Source organism: Scomber japonicus, chromosome 2 (genome assembly GCF_027409825.1).
Source record: "Scomber japonicus isolate fScoJap1 chromosome 2, fScoJap1.pri, whole genome shotgun sequence".
NCBI classification, from domain to species: Eukaryota; Metazoa; Chordata; class Actinopteri; order Scombriformes; family Scombridae; genus Scomber; species Scomber japonicus.
Genome location: NC_070579.1, coordinates 31841962 through 31849376, shown reverse-complemented (window position 1 = coordinate 31849376; position 7415 = coordinate 31841962).

Sequence of the window (7415 nt, the reverse complement as noted above, 5' to 3'; positions counted from 1 at the left end):
ATTTATTATTAGTCGTATAGGTGGACCTTCAGAAGATCCTATTACTTATTCCATCTCCCTTGAAATTTTTTATCAGAAAACTATGATCTTAATGCTCTATCTACTTGAGAATTGTGTGCTGAACAGGACCACGCTGAGGAAGACTGAAACCAAACAGAGCGAGCACCAATTCGGTTGGCAGTATTCGTTCAGCTGTATTCTTCTAAACTTTGACAAGGTCATGTAGACGATGCACGTAGAAGCCACTCAACATAGTTGGTTGTTTAGCCCCAAGCTCAAATGTCGTCTAAGTGGCAAACTCCTGGATCAGACGTGATAAAACGAACCTTAGTCACATGAGATCATTTGCACTTAAGGAGTCTGTATTAATAGATCTGTTAGAGGTGTTGATGGCCACCAGTGAAAGCGCTGGTCTTTGTGTCAGTGGTGTTATGGATTAACAAGTGGTTCATGGTGGGTTTTCTATTTGATTTTAACAAAAATACATCACCTGTCTCTTAAACCAAACTGCTATTTTCTAAATGCCTGCAGTTTACAGCGTTGCTGTGGCATATTATTAACTACATAAACTGTATTTCCTATCACTCGATGTCCTTGTATCTGAATGGACCAGCATGTCCAGTTGGGAACTGTTCATCACAAGAACCATAAAATAGTCATTAAAACAGAGGGGGAAAATCCATGTTTGTCAGTAGAGAGCAGATGAATCAATAATTTTGTTACATGACAGTTTAACCCCCCCCCCAAAAGGTCAACAGTAGCCTACTGTTAAATTGAAGGACCAATTTGATCAATCAATCATTAATTAGTAATCTAAAAGTAGACTGTGAAATGCAATAACGTGTATTTGTTTTATTGTAAAAGCAAATTATTTAGTAATTGATTTGTGAGAATATGCAAATTGTGTATACATGTCCAATTCTGTCCATAACTGTTCAATTTCCATTTAATATTATTTGACATTTCATAGAAATTAGAAAAAAGTAAAATACTGTCAGCCAATTTTTTTGTGTTTTAAGATGACACAGATCAGTCTCATGTGGTTTTACTGTAGTTTAGTTGCAGTCCTGCTGAACTTGTTTAAGAGGGCATTTGCTTCTAAAGCATAATTAAACTGAACCAATTAACCACAATACCTGTAGTACCTAGGAATTTGCCAAACAACAACCCCATAGCATTTTTCAAGCCTCATCTTCTCCTAGTTAGTAATTAGATTGACTGGTTTGGAAAGATGCCCAGACCCAGCACGTTAAGCTTTGTATTACAATGTCAAAATCTGATGACACCTGTCTATGGTACTTATTTCCTTGACATGGGACTCAACATGTTTGTTGACTGTTGACCAGGAAAAGCAGGGGACTTCCACACTGGTCTCCTCGCCCAGATGTATTGTCTCTGTATCGTGTCTCAGCTTTGACTATTCAAATTAAAGTTGACCCTTTTTACTCAATAAAAGGAAAGAAGTAAAAGCACCCATCTCCCCTGATCATAATTGTTATTTGAATGGCTCATTTGAAACCCTGCAGGTTGTTGCCTCTAACCACATACTCTTGCTTGGCAAACAAAATATGTATTGCCCGGAAAAAACATTCACTCGTGTTTCAAGAGCATGGCAGTCTTCATTGCAAGTGCATGACTGCGTTGGCCGAGATCCACCAAAAACATCTTGAAAGGACTGACTCAAAATCTAATGAACAATGAGCCTCAAGGTTTCCTTGGAGTCTGTCTTTAAATTGAAAAATGCCTTTCCTTTTGCACGTTGATGATATGATAAGGATGATGGTTATAGTGATTTGGCAATGACCTATTTTGCTGTGTCGAATTGTATTGAAGCACAGTGGATATAAAATGAAAAAGATTATGAGCATAATATGACGCTCATCCAGAAGTGAACAATTGGAATGAATCCTGTCACCGTTCACAAATTGGGTCTGTATAAAAATGGAGTATGTACAATTTGATGGCATTCATTCATTATGGCATCTATAAGAGGCTTTCACATCCTCATATTTGATAATCACATACATTATATTATTAATATCATCATTTTTATTATTATTAGTATTATTGAAAGAGGCAGTTCCATTTATGATACATTTTCTTATTTAGATTGCACCACTTCCTTAGATTGCCTAACAACAACTTAGGTAAAGAATTTAGTAGCAACTATCAACGAAGATCTGTGGACCAAAGCCAGTTGTGCCACTGCCCAACAGTTACAACATATTGGCAAAACAGTTTTCATTTGCTATCAGACGTCATGGAAAGATCTTGACCTAATCCTTCGATGACTGTCTCAAAGGATCTGATCTTGTGCCAAAAAACTTTCAATATAACAACATTTGTAACACTTCTCACACATAGACTGATATTACTAAACTCAAAACAAACACAGGCTCCAACTCACTCTCCTTATGGACGATGTTAAGCAACACTTGCATTTGGAAAAAATTCCCATATAAATTCTCAAAGAGAGGCTGTGAAGATCATTTTTTACCATCTAACTACCAACCATCCACCCATCTTACCTCGGTCAATATTGACATCAACTGAACTGCTTTACTTCCCTGGGTCATAATTACTATGGCTGCTAGATGGTGTAACTATAGGTCATATTTGCCAGCTGAATTGTCAACCTATGCTGTTATCTAGTGATGACAGACTGAATCTAGAGTTGAGAAATGTAAGACAGTTCTTCACCTCAGACATAATTGCAAAAAGCATAATAATGCATGTGTCTTATTTGCTATTGTTGACAGTTGCCTCTGAACTTTTATCCACTAACTCATGGAATAATTTTTTCTCCTTCTCTTTTTCTAGGTTCTGAAGATTAGACATTTAGGGCCTGATTTACTAAAAGTTTGCTTGTGTAAAAACGTGTCCAAACTTGACATCACCAGCAAAAAAATGTGCAAGCTGATCTACTAACGTGGTGCACTGAGGCTTTAGTCTTTCAAATGTACAAGATAATATGCGCTGTAAATTTAGTATGTTTGCCATAATGAATATACAACATGGGGTGTTTTTTGTTACAAATGCTCTCCCATATAGCGCATTCTTTTTGTTGCTGTAACTCAATATGTTGTCCTCTTCCACTAGAACCTCTCATTCCATGGGATCAAATATCATTTAAATACTGCTGTCCTCACCTGTTGTCATTTGCGCAGTTATTCTTAGTATATCACCCGCAAAAAGCATGCTAACCAAACATACAATCTGTTGCACTGAACATGCAATTTAGTACCCTTTATTTGGGATCAGGCCATTACTCAGGGGACTCATTAGAACCTGCTCTATGTGTAAAGTGCCTAGAGATAACTCTGTTGTGATTTGGCGCTATACAAATAAAGATTGATTGATTGATTGATTGATTGACTCATGGCTCAGGGGTTAGAGTGTTTTTTTCCACTAATCAGAAGGTTTATTTGGTCTGATCTCCATACCAGGTATTGCACCAGGTAAAATTTAGGAGGTGGGAACTTTACAGGAACATCCTCATACCTGGTCCTCTCAGCCATTGTGCCTCTATTGCAGAGTAGGACCTTGATAGGACCCACCAGACTCCGGAGGTGACATAACCATTCTGCAAAAAATTTGATTGTTGCATAATTGTTGTGCGACAGTTTTGACTGTGACGTCACTGAGGCAATGCGAGTATACTCAATCAGCGAAAGCCCCACCCAGGATTTTTTTTGGGCCGAATGGAGTACATACCCTGAGGCAGGGCCTCATTTTGCCCCCGTAAAAGTTCTGGGAGATTGTCCTTCAGGGGCGATTCCCCTTTCCCGATTGACCGCCAACGGTCACAGCCCCTTAAAATGACCCCAAAGTTCCTGCAGTGGAAACGGGCCTAAAATAGTCAACACTTATCTTCTCTCAGGATTCTTATCATATTGTTATACACAGATTTACATACTATTAGAAGACTACTAGGGGACTGGTCTCATACAAGCACTGAGTAAGTGCATTGAACATATCAGTGACTGGATGTGCTAAAGTTTCCTTCAATTACAAAGATGAAACGGAAATAATTGTTTTTAGAGTCAAGGAAGTGCTCTGCTTCAGTTGTTAATGTTAAAAACCACAAACCAAGCCAGATTGTTTTGTAATCAAGTCTTAACATTCTCATATAGACATAAAAATCCACAACTATAACTTTAGGAATATATTAAGAATTAAAGTATTCATATCTCAGCAGGATATAGGAAAACTTTTCCATGCATTTATCTTCTGTAGACTTAACTACTGTAATGGTATTTTTACAGGTTGACCAGACAGCTGCAGCTGATTCAGAGTCCTGGTTTATAAAGCACTGAATACATTTCTGCCCTACTTCTTCATTATGAACCATCCAGACCTCTCAGGTTGTCTGGAAAAGGTTTTCTGTTCCCAAAGTGAAAAAAAACATCAACAACCCACATTCAGTTTTTTCTGCACCACATATTTGGAATTCCCAACAGTTCTTTTCAATCAAGGCCAAAGACTTTTGTTTACCAAATTTGTTCAAGTTTTATGACTTTTATTCACTTTATCTGTCTTGTTCTTTTTTCATGTTTTGCTTTTTTTTAAAAATGTTTCTTTGAATGTATCTTTTTATAATGTCTTTTATATAAAGCACCTCATTGAAAAGCAGAAATTTTGACAATTATGCGTCTTTGCTTATTTTGTAGAAAGCAATTTTAAAAGATTGATTCCACTCTAATGTTTGTGTGGTTCAAACTTCAAAACAGGTATCAATCTTCTAATCTCAGTCTCAGAAAAGAAAAGACATTTCCCAAAGTGTCTAATGATTCTTTTAAGCTGAAGGCAACTACTTTACCTGATATTCATGGTTTCATTTCAATTCAGGCATTATCAGTGTTCTTTTGCTTTTTTGACTCACAAAAGTCAAACAGCAACTAGTTGACATCAAAGACCTGAAACCACAATCCTGGTTTCTTCTGATACCAGGTTGATGGTTATCTGCACTGGGAGTAAGATACCAATCAATTCCACTTTCTGCCACAGATATTCTATTTCATATATATATATGTATATATATATATATATATATATATATATATATATATATATATATATATATAGTGCTCATTCCCTGCATTGTTGTTTTATATAAAAAGCTTTTCAATGACAAAATAATGGGAGACTTTTATTATGAACAATTGAGAGGAAATGTAATGTGTTCTCCATTGTATTAGCGGTGCTAAAAAACAGTCAACACAACAACATGTAGACATATTTGGAGTCATTTGCTCAGCAGATCAGTTAGAAATAACACAAATAAATAACAAATAATAACAAGCAGGAACAGCCACAATGATGATGATGTTTGATTAGGATCTGCAGAAGACACCTCCAATAGGTAAAATGCTTATTTTACTTTGCCCTGCTATGTAATGTAAAAATACCCACAGCGTGCCAGTTCAACTGGAATCATTGCTCACTGTGACTTCTCCAAAACCATGGAAAAACACCATATTGTTAGCGGAGCGGTGGAATCTTTAAATGGAAAAATGCCTTTTGCATGTTGATGATATGATAAGGATGATGGTTATAGTGATTTGGCAATGACCTATTTTGCTGTGTCGAATTGTATTGAAGCACACTGGATATAAAACGGAAAAGAGTATGAGCATAATATGAACAATTGGAATACATTCTGTCACCATTCACATGCAGTACCTTGTGCGCCGTGTGTGGAGCAATTGACCATATAAAAAAATCTGTCATGAGCTGATGTCAGCTCAGGCTGAAAGTAGAAAAACTGTTGGAAACCGAGCCCTCAGAGCAGTCTAAAACTAGTGCTTTTTGCTCACAGAGATTACTTCTACGTATGTTTACATCATTATTTGACACTTTGGCCATGTTTAATATTAAGATCTGACATTGTAACATGAAATATATATATGACTGAAAATAAGGAAAAGCACCAAAGGTCCCCTTTAAAGTTGAGTTTCAGACCACATGCCTTCACAGTGAGGAAATTGACACAGGCCTCTGAAAAGTGTTGATCAGATGTAGCTGTAGTGTGCACTACAGTTTGCATTTAAACTGCTACAAAATAGTTGTATTCTCAAAACAGAAATAAGATTAAATTTTGGCAGAAAAAATAATTATGATAGTGCAAGAGTCTAAGCTTTGCACTAAGATCAAGGTCACAAGGTCAATGTAAAACTGCTATATTGTTGTAGATAATTTCACACTGTGAATCAAGAAAGGAAGCTTATGTTCAAACAAATTTGACTAGCACTGAACATCCTTCTTTACAGGAGGCTGCTAAATCATTTTTTTTCTGTAGACTTAAGTGTGATTGGCTAGCCTAAACTCATAAAGATGAAAACTTGTTTTGAAACAATGTAACCAAGCCAAACCACGAGCATGGTTGCATGAATGTGGCTGATCCTTGAATATTACGCAACAATGAGAACAAAACTAAATCTAATTTACAATTTAATTAAATTCATTTTCCTAATTCAGTTTAAGATAAACAAAGTCATTATTACACCACATCAGAAGAAAAGGAAGTTACACTGGAAATTCAAGGCATCATTTGATCCATGGCTACATAAAAAATATGCTTCTGGTTGGCGAGAAGGTGTGCATCTTTGTCTCATATAACATAATGGCCACTGTGGCTATATCCTTAAAATTTTAGGGAACTAATCCGTGGTTAAACTTCAGCTTGTTTCATTTAGGGGCTGGTAAAGTTTACACATATGGAGTTACAAATAGTATAGGTAGATAATCCTTTACATGTTGCTTGGGGGACTGACACATTATCACTTTCATGATCAGTTTTCACGGTAACATGAGTCAACAGTAGTTGTTATTGTACATGCTTTGGTCTGAAAACAGTTCAATTGTATACACTGATCAGGGGAGCATTATTAAAAGTTATTGACAACAGCTTTGGAGCTTTTTCATAGAAGATGTGAATAATAATAGTTCATAGTTTTATTCAGTGGCTATTGATCATGAAGTATTGTAGTGCGAACAACACTGACTTTTTTGTCACAAAGCAAAAAAAAGGAAAAAATTCAACAACTGTATAAACTGGCAGCAAATGCATACAACACATGGCCTACCTAGATGGAACAGACTCTGAGTTATATTAATGGTATTTCCAACAGAGGGACAGTGTGTCACCAGCTGCATAGTTTAGTGGGTATGTCATTCTACAGGCAGCCATCTCATGCGAATGTGATTTCAATGAGTGGTTTTATGAGCTCCAGGATCAAGAGGAATACCTATCATGGCTTCTCTTATCACCAGATCATTAAACCTTTTTAGCTTTGAGCACAGAGTGCACAGTAAGTCTGATTTCTTTAACCTTTAATACTGCCAGACAATAGTTCACTGCAGACTATACTTATACTCGATTCATTCTTTATTATGTTGTTTATTTATTTATTTTT